Source organism: Xyrauchen texanus, chromosome 1 (genome assembly GCF_025860055.1).
Source record: "Xyrauchen texanus isolate HMW12.3.18 chromosome 1, RBS_HiC_50CHRs, whole genome shotgun sequence".
In the NCBI taxonomy this organism is placed as follows: Eukaryota; Metazoa; Chordata; class Actinopteri; order Cypriniformes; family Catostomidae; genus Xyrauchen; species Xyrauchen texanus.
This window is the reverse complement of record NC_068276.1, coordinates 46,851,839-46,861,890: the sequence shown is the minus strand read 5'-3', so window position 1 is coordinate 46,861,890 and position 10,052 is coordinate 46,851,839. Positions and strand designations below refer to the sequence as shown.

The 10,052-nt window shown below is 37.5% G+C and overlaps 1 long non-coding RNA gene and 1 pseudogene across 1 annotated transcript; both read left to right on the top strand.

The window, feature by feature from the left end:
• Nucleotides 1-567: 567 nt before the first annotated feature.
• Nucleotides 568-3,528, top strand: LOC127651525 (uncharacterized). Its single transcript, XR_007971589.1, has 4 exons — nucleotides 568-652; nucleotides 821-879; nucleotides 1,172-1,500; nucleotides 2,838-3,528. It is a non-coding gene; the product is annotated as an uncharacterized LOC127651525 (long non-coding RNA).
• Nucleotides 3,529-4,708: 1,180 nt separating this feature from the next.
• Nucleotides 4,709-8,535, top strand: LOC127645483 (methionyl-tRNA formyltransferase, mitochondrial-like; annotated as a pseudogene).
• Nucleotides 8,536-10,052: the final 1,517 nt, after the last annotated feature.

Below are 10,052 nucleotides of genomic sequence, written 5' to 3'. Positions count from 1 at the left end.
ATGTTTCGTCTACAATGTGTAGAATTACATTGTTAGTTATCCAAATATTATTTAAATATATGACACACAACGTGTAGCCTATAATATAAGGGAAAATATTTTTTTTCCAAGGAGATAAAATTAAGAAATCATTTAAATGTCTTATTTAAAACACGTGTCAAATTCGTGGAGCTGTAGACTTATGTTTGTCCATGATGACTTCAGAAGAATTTAAAAACATTTAATATTTAACTTTAAACATTCAAATTGGAGTAATCGTCAAGTGAAGGTATGTAACCTGGAATACAAACCTAAATCATACATTTCAGAAAAGTTTTCAAACACGAATATCAAGTTTTCTTAGTGTATCTCAATTTGACTTGTTTTCATAAAAATGTGCCTTTTCATAAAAATTTCAAAATGTAATATAAATATGATACTTTTTAAAACTTCACACTCAATCACATGCTTTATATCACTTTTAGTTTTTCTCTCTCACTATTTTAAAACAATATTTTTTTTTTTAAATTATATTTTTCTGGTTGCACCCACTGATCTATATATATAACTGGATAGCTCATGACGTCACAACAGTGAAGCTACTGCGCCGCCATCTTGGTATTCCCTAACGTTCTGTATTCCTATGGGTCTCAATGAGAAAACGTCTGTTTTGGTGAGTAATTTTTACCTATCCAGTCACATTAAAAACAATGTTTTACGTCTGCATACACTGCATCACAATGCAATCTTCCTAAATATGTAATTCATTATTTATTTTGACTTTCATTTTTTCCCCCTGCTTATTCTAAATGTGAGCGTGTTATGTTACTCTTTATTGCAGCAGCATTACGTTCAGCGGCGCACGTGTTACCTCAATAGAAATAAGTTTAAGAAACTGAGGTAAGATATCAATAGACTTTTTTTTGCAGGCTTTAAAGTTTTTATTTTGAATACATACTTATGTTTTGTAGCTTTTGTTTACGTTGAACGTGCATTGTGGTTATTTTCTTAGGATAAATGAATATTAGCTGTGCAGCTAACGTTAACTTAGGAAAATAACCACAATGAATAACAGTATAACTCACCAAGTTAGCTTTTTTGGTCAAGTTGAATATCTAATTGCAGATCAACACCGGTTACATATGATGAATATAATGTGGGCTTGCATTAATTCTCTGTGTGTGATTTGTAGTTTTTGCAGTGCACGCCTGAAACCGGACCAGCTCACGGGCATCATTTATAAAGTGATCAATTGGAATAGACGCGGAGCAGGGCTGGACTGGTAATCTAGCCTACCGGACATTTTTCCGGTGGACCGACGCACTTTGGGGCCGATCAGGGTGGACTGGCCATCGGGAGAACCGAGCGGGCCGCTGTGTCGGCCGCGATAATCTAAAACGAGCCGCCGCCGAACACTCTCCCCCAACAACTTTTGGGCCAGTTATGTCAAATCCCGGGCCGATTTCTCTTTTCAGTCCAGCTCTGACAAGGAGCACATGGATATTGTTGAAGTTAAACAAGGTGAGTTTGCCGTTTGGATTTCAATAAACATCCCACTGAATGTTAGATAAAACTGGAATTGGTTTGCAACAGGAGGAAAAGCTGTATGAGGAGACATTGTTAAAACAGCTCTTCAGTGAAGCCAGGCTGACAGAGTAAAACATATTATACTATCTGTTTTTATTTGCAATGAAGATACTTTTGCAACATGCAATATAAGTCTCATAAAATTACTGTTTCAGATAGTTATAACATTTAATATTAATAGAAAAGTTGACCCAAATATGTAAATTCTGTCATCATATACTCAACCTCATGTCCTTCCAAATCCATGTGATTTTCTTTTGCAGAACCCCCAAAAATGTATTTTGTATTCCATATAAGGAAAGTAAATGGTGAGCAAAATAGCTTGTTTTGGTCACCAACAGCTTTCATTATATGGACAAAAACATTTTTTAAAATGTCATCTTTTGTGTTCCACAGAAAAAGTCATACAGGTTTGGAAGGACATGAGGTTGAGTAAATAAATAGCTGTGCGTAAGGTCTTAAGTTGGGGTATAAAGTTCAAGGCTTCGTAACTACTAGTTAGTTTGCAACTAAGTCGGTGCTAAATTTGGTTGCTCCACCTGTTCTTAAGGCAAGTCTTAACTAGTAATTCGTAAACTCTCCGTAAAGTGATGCGTAGTCGCATACTATGACGTTTACCTGCATTGATCCAATAAGCAGCCTTCATATTTGTACACAGAAGTATTAAAAAGCCGTGAACTTCAATTTGATTTTGTTGCGGTTGAAGTACAAACCTTGTTTGCTTACGTAGAGGTCACAAGAGCAGCTCCCTTGAGAGACATATTTTGATAATTAAGATATTATTTTAATTAACATTTTATACTTTTATATTTGACTGTCATTCATATGTTTTTGCAGCCTGAAAAGGAAATCATACCCTTATTTTATTATATGACTCAAGCTTGTAAAAAATTGTATAAATGAATTAGTTAGTTTGTATGGTAATTATTCATCATATTTATGAAACACCTAAAACAGGCAATTAATTGTCATAATCACAATTATTTGATTGATGCCTGTTATGCATGAGCTTATTGATGTCATAAAATATCAGTCTGCTTTTTTATTCCATCAGTTACTCCTGCTCGGAGTCTTCCGTAAATATTTAGTTTATACTTATGGTTACGTCGTACTGAAGTTTAATGGTGCAATGCTCAATTATTTAGTAGTGCGTAAATTGTGACTTCATGCTCATTTACGCCACAACTAAGCTAAGTTTAAACTTTTGTATAGCTGGTGCAACCGGCTCCTGATCTTTATATCAAACTTTTCTTTTTTCTTCTATTTTGCAGTTCAAGCTTGCCCAGAGTTTTCTTAAGCCGTTTGGAGTGTGATGCAGCACATGTTTCCTTGGCAATGAAGTGGAGCCTGATGTTTGTGCAGCTTTCTGCAATGCACTGAGTATGAAGATGTGATTGTTGTACATGTGTGCCTCAAGTTCCTTGAATGCAGAACCACCATGGAGATCCAGAACCTTTGTGGGGACAGAGATGGGCCTTGTGAGTGTGTGCTGTTGAAGAAATCTCTCAGCTGTCTTGCAGACTTTCAGGACGCTGTCTGACGGTCTTATAAATCCACCTCAGGACTTCATGTCGATTATTGTTCATCTTGGGAAGAGCTCTCGACACTGAGTGCTGATAAACAGGTAGTGCACAGAATCATCTTCATAGTTGTTTTAACTGCAAAGCCTGCTATGTACCCCACCACAGCCTCTTTGAACATGGACAAGCTGGGACGACATACAGTGATGTTTTTCTCTGAGTCTTCTGTTTCAGGCTGAACATATCAGAAGATGTTGCCTCCAGTGTCACTGTGCTATCCAGTGGGGAACTGTTGCCACTAGCTCTGATGGCATGTCTTGCTACCATTCTTTTGAAAGCTGAATAATGTGGGATTGTTGTTAAATCCATTAGCAGATTTGTTCCCACATATCTGCAAATTTTTATTGTATTGTTCAGTTTAAGTCAATTTATGTGTGTACTTGGAAGCTTTTGTTATTGAACAAATAAATATGTATGATTTCCTTGTGTGCATATGTCAATAAACTTAATTCTAATTATGATTTAAAAGATCAGGGGATTGTTGAAATAATAAAATTCTCACAAGCTGGTATGTACATATTCCAGAAATGAATGCAAATGGATAATTCCATTAAGTAAAGGTAAATTAATTTATGTGTGTGTGTGTGTGTGTGTGTATATATATATATATACTATATATGAACTTGTGTATACTACGTTTTATATTTGATTCTTCTGGATTTATTCTGAAGAGGTACTGTCTAGTTACATTATCAACACAAAGCTAGTCGTTTTATTAACAACTTTAAAACTTGTTGATGTGCATGCCCCCAAATTAGTTCACATTTACTATATAATCTAGTCAAAAATGGTTAATAATGTTGGAAATTACGCAGTTGTATAATTTGTCAACATTATGAATAATGAGCATCAACAGATTTAAACTACGAAGGCAGAGAAACATTGCATCCTGTAACAATCTGCAGATGGATAACTTTGCTTTTAAAAGGGGTATTAATACACTTTGGTGTTGTATTTTTACTGTTGATTATTAAAGATTATGATCGTTATGCCCACTCTACATGGGGATAACGACTAATGTGTGCTTAATATGTACATAGTCATAAATTACAACCTGAGGGCACTTTAGCCGCATCCTTAAGTGAGTGTTGTTTCGCGGTTAAACGCTGCACATGCCACGATGCCCTCTGTCGGTAGGAAATAGTAAGATGGCCGCCAGAGCACTTCCGGTAGCTTCACCTACTGCTGGCAGTTTAGAATTCTATGAGCAATCCAGTTATATAGATCAGTGGTTGCACCACATTTTTACTGAAGCCCTAGAAAAAAAATATCACAATTAATTTGAACTCAGAAATTGAAGACATATGTTCATCATATTAGGGGATTATTAAAGGATTTTTTTTAGTTAAGCGAAAATCGGGAAATGACGCCACCTTCAATAAGCGCGTGCATGCATAACGCTTCTCAATAACATTGCAACATTAATCTGGTTTAGTAAAACTGATTATTATAATGGACATAATGTGGGCCCCTAACTGTGAAAAATGACTGGACAGTCTTGACTGAGTTTATGAAATGTTACATTTACTCTACTGGGACTCTTCGTGTTGATCCTTTAATCAATGCGTGACATTTCTGTAATTAAGGTGGAGGTGGCTATAATGATAGTGTCTGTCGCTTTTAAAGCATTATATTAGAAGATGTGGAACTAAACCATTTATAAGCCAAAGATCAAGGACGTCTTTGTGAAAAGTCATACCAGACACAAATGTATTGTTACTCAAACACCTGCTTCAAACTCACCCTTGCTAATATTATTCTTTGGAAGTGACGATTTTGCTGTAGAATCGTTGAAACTGCTACATGCATCTCTGTAAATATGTCCGGTCTGTATAAGTATAACTACATTTTGGGCTATCCCTCTGTTTCATCACTCATTATGTTGCTGTTTTGCTTTGTAGAGATGACACAAAACCTGAATCATAAATTCGCTTGAGATCGTGACATTGTCTTGTGATGCTCCAGTGCGGAAGTTTGCAGAGCAGCACAAACTTCCTCTACATCAATGGCCAGATGTGGACTTAAGCGCACATTTTGATGTGGGTGTGGTGGTGGTGTCCTGTTTAATTAAGGAGAACATCGTTAACAAAATGCCATATTAAGTTATGAGGAACAATATGAGGAACATGTGCAACAAGAAATGTAAATATATATATATATATATATATATATATATATATATATATATATATATATATATATATATATATATATATATATTTATTTATTTATTTTTAGTGACCGGTTAAGTGCTTTTGGAAAAGATGTGTTTTTAGCCGGTTTTTGAAGATAGAGAGTGAGTTAGCTTCCCGGATTAAGTTGGGAAGGTCATTCCACCACCGTGGTATGATGAAACTGAAAGTCCGGGAAAGTGTTTTGGTGCCTCTTTGTTTTGGTACGACAAGGCGACGTTCCTTAGCCGACCGCAGGCTTCTGGTGGGAACGTAGCTCTGCATAAATGTTTTTAGGTATGCTGGAGCAGCATGAACTAATAAATATTTGGTATGATTCTGAATGTGCACTTTAGTCTGCTCCAAACTTCCATACAGTGCTATAGTGACCGTGTCAAGGGAGTAACTATAATGCAAATAAAACCCAAGAGTAAATATAAATGTGCATAGTAGGACTAACAGACTAATATCTTAATATTAAAACATAATTCTTTCCTGCAATATATTTCACAGTATTCCATTTGATGTTGGCCCCATTCTCCAACAAGAGCTGCAGGTTCTAGTTTTTCTTGAAATATTGGCTTACATTTTATTTTTGTCACTAAAATCCAGACAGTATTCCAAGATTATTTATTTTCACTGTATCAGCACCATTTTTTTAATTAATGGCATTCACATGGATTATGTTTGTAACTGTTTAAGACACCTTCCAGAAAAGATAGCAAATAGAAAGGAGCAACTTAAAAATGGTGCAACCTTTAGTGTAATGACCTCTGCAAATTCTAAAGCACCCTTAAGACCACCTGTGTGAAAAGGATCTTCAAACAGACAAACTACATTATACAATCGTCTACTCTTAATTATTATCTTCAGCTCCCAAAACCAGTTCCAGAATGCCCAGTATAACATGGGAAGAGCACAGTTGTGACCACATTGATCGACTATGTCAAGCTATTGGATTAAGGGTAAGATTCTAAGAAGTATGTAAATGTTCATCATTTGTATTTTAATCATCATTAAACAAAGTGTTTACATGTTTTTATGCAACCAGAAAAAAAAAAGTTTTGCTCTACATAAAGATGGCCTAGGCTATAAGAAGATTGCCAAGACCCTGACACTAAGCTGCAGCACGGTGGCCAAGACCATACAGCGGTTTAACAGGACAGGTTAAACTCAGAACAGGCCTCGCCATGGTCGACCAAAGAAGTTGAGTGCACATGCTCAGCGTCATATCCAAAGGTTGAAGGGGTGGGGGGTCAGCCTGTCAGTGCTCAGACCATGGTCTGCATGGATTTCATCCCAGAAGGAAGCCTCTTCTAAAGATGATGCACAAGAAAGCCCGCAAACAGTATGCTGAAGACAAGCAGACTAAGGACATGGATTACTGGAACCATGTCCTGTGGTCTGATGAGACCAAGACTTGAAACTTATTTGGTTCAGATGGTGTCAAGCGTGTGTGGTGGTGGGAGTGTCATGGTCTGGGGCTGCATGAGTGCTGCCGGCTCTGGGGAGCTACAGTACATTGAGGGAACCATGAATGCCAACATGTACTGTGACATACTGAAGCAGAGCATGAGCCCCTCCCTTCGGAGACTGGGCCGCAGGGCAGTATTCCAGCATAATTACGACCCAAACACACCTCCAAGACGACCACTGCCTTGCTAAAGAAGCTGAGGGTGAAGGTGATGGACTGGCCAAGCATGTCTCCAGACCTAAACCCCATTGAGCATCCTCAAACAGAAGGTGGAGGAGAACAAGGTCTCTAACATCCACCAGCTCCGTGATGTCATCATGGACGAATGGAAGAGGACTCCAGTGGCAACCTGTGAAGCTCTGGTGAACTCCATGCCCAAGAGGGTTAAAGCAGTGCTGGAAAATAATGGTGGCCACACAAAATATTGACACTTTGGGCCCAATTTGGACATTTTCACTTAGGGGTGTACTCACTTTTGTTGCCAGCGGTTTAGACATTAATGGCTGTGTGTTGAGTTATTTTGAGGGGACAGCCAATTTACAGTTATACAAGCTGTACACTCACTACTTTACATTGCAGCAAAGTGTCATTTCTTCAGTATTGTCACATGAAAAGATATAATCAAATATTTACAAAAATGTGAGGGGTCTACTCACTTTTGTGAGATACTGTGTGTGTGTATATATATATTACAGTGAAAATAAATAATCTTGGAATACTGTCTGGATTTTAGTGACAAAAATAAAATGTAAGCCAATATTTCAAGAAAAACTAGAACCTGCAGCTCTTGTTGGAGAATGGGGCCAACATCAAATGGAATACTGTGAAATACATTGCAGGAAAGAATTATGTTTTAATATTAAGATATTAGTCTGTTAGTCCTACTATGCACATTTATATTTACTCTTGGGTTTTATTTGCATTATAGTTACTCCCTTGACACGGTCACTATAGCACTGTATGGAAGTTTGGAGCAGACTAAAGTGCACATTCAGAATCATACCAAATATTTATTAGTTCATGCTGCTCCAGCATACCTAAAAACATTTATGCAGAGCTACGTTCTCACCAGAAGCCTGCGGTCGGCTAAGGAACGTCGCCTTGTCGTACCAAAACAAAGAGGCACCAAAACACTTTCCCGGACTTTCAGTTTCATCATACCACGGTGGTGGAATGACCTTCCCAACTTAATCCGGGAAGCTAACTCACTCTCTATCTTCAAAAACCGGCTAAAAACACATCTTTTCCAAAAGCACTTAACCGGTCACTAAAATAAATAAATAAATATATATATATATATATATATATATATATATATATATATATATATATATATATATATATATATATATATATTTACATTTCTTGTTGCACTTAAATCTGTTTTGTATACTATTATGATGATAGTGAAACTTTGTAATATGGCACTTTTTGTAGCTGTCTCCCTAAGTTGATTCGCTGATGTTCTTCCTCTTTTGTAAGTCGCTTTGGATAAAAGCGTCTGCCAAATGAATAAATGTAAATGTTCGAATTGTTTTGAACACAAGCTCACTGACTACATCAGACAAAATCTGTACATTGATTCTGCACCCAAACATTGTACTCAGTCACCGACCTCAAGCTCATTATGCGAGTCCTCATAACTTAATATGGCATTTTGTTAACGATGTTCTCCTTAATTAAACAGGACACCACCACCACACCCACATCAAAATGTGCGCTTAAGTCCACATCTGGCCATTGATGTAGAGGAAGTTTGTGCTGCTCTGCAAACTTCCGCACTGGAGCATCACAAGACAATGTCACGATCTCAAGCGAATTTATGATTCAGGTTTTGTGTCATCTCTACAAAGCAAAACAGCAACATAATGAGTGATGAAACAGAGGGATAGCCCAAAATGTAGTTATACTTATACAGACCGGACATCTTTACCGAGATGCATGTAGCAGTTTCAACGATTCTACAGCAAAATCGTCACTTCCAAAGAATAATATTAGCAAGGGTGAGTTTGAAGCAGGTGTTTGAGTAACAATACATTTGTGTCTGGTATGACTTTTCACAAAGACGTCCTTGATCTTTGGCTTATAAATGGTTTAGTTCCACATCTTCTAATATAATGCTTTAAAAGCGACAGACACTATCATTACTAGTCATCAATCACAGTGGGTTAGACTAAATAATATAGTTCTGATGTGAGGCAACAGGTTGTTGAGCTTCACAAAATAGGAAGTGGCTAAAATAAAATTGCCAAAGCATTGAAAATACCCATTTCCACCATAAGGGCAATAATTAACATGTTCCAATCAACTGGAGATGTTTAGAATTGGCCTGGAAAAGGACGTGTGTCTATATTGTATCCATGCACAGTGAGGATTGTGGTTCAAGTGGCCAAAAATTCTCCAAGGATCACAGCTGGAGAATTGCAGGAATTTGTTGGGTCTTGGGGTCAGAAAGTCTCATAAAAAATATCAGACGTCACCTACATTACCACAAGTTGTTTGGGAGAATTTCAAGAAAAAAAGCCTCTGATCTCATCCAACAACAAACTCAAGCGTCTTCAGTTTGCCAGACACTACTGGAACTTCAAATGCGACCAGGTTCTATGGACAGATGAAAAAGAAAAAACCCAGAGATGGGTTTGGCGCACACAGAAATGAAGTACCCAATGCCCACGGTTAAATGTGGTGCTGGATCTTTAATGCTGTGGGGCTGTTTTTCTGCCTGAGGTCCTGGGAATCTTGTTTGGATACATGGCATCACAGACTCTATACATATATAAGCCATAAACCTGGCTGCCTCTGCCAGAAAGCTTACAATGGGATCTTCCAGCAGGACAATGATCCAAAACAAACATCAAACTCAACAAAAAAAAATGGTTCACTGACCACAAATTCAAGGTTCTGCCATGTCCTTCCCAGTTCCCGTACCTGAACCCCATAGAAACCTGTGGGGTGAACTAAAGAGGAGAGTCCTCCAACATGGTCCTCTGAATTTGAAGGATCTGGAGAGATTCTGTATGGAGGATTGGTCTCAGATCCCTTCCAGGTGTTCTCCAACCTCATTAGGCATTATAGTAGAAGACTCAGAGCTGAAATCTTGGCAAAGAGAGGTCAATAATTATGGCCAATGCTTTTTGGAGGAAAATCTGTATTTAATAATTAGATATTTCCTCTATTTTAATTGTTTTACTGCAATCAAAGGTGTATAATATTGTAACGACCTTCTCAAGGAGGACAGGGAAACTGGGGATCTGGCACAAG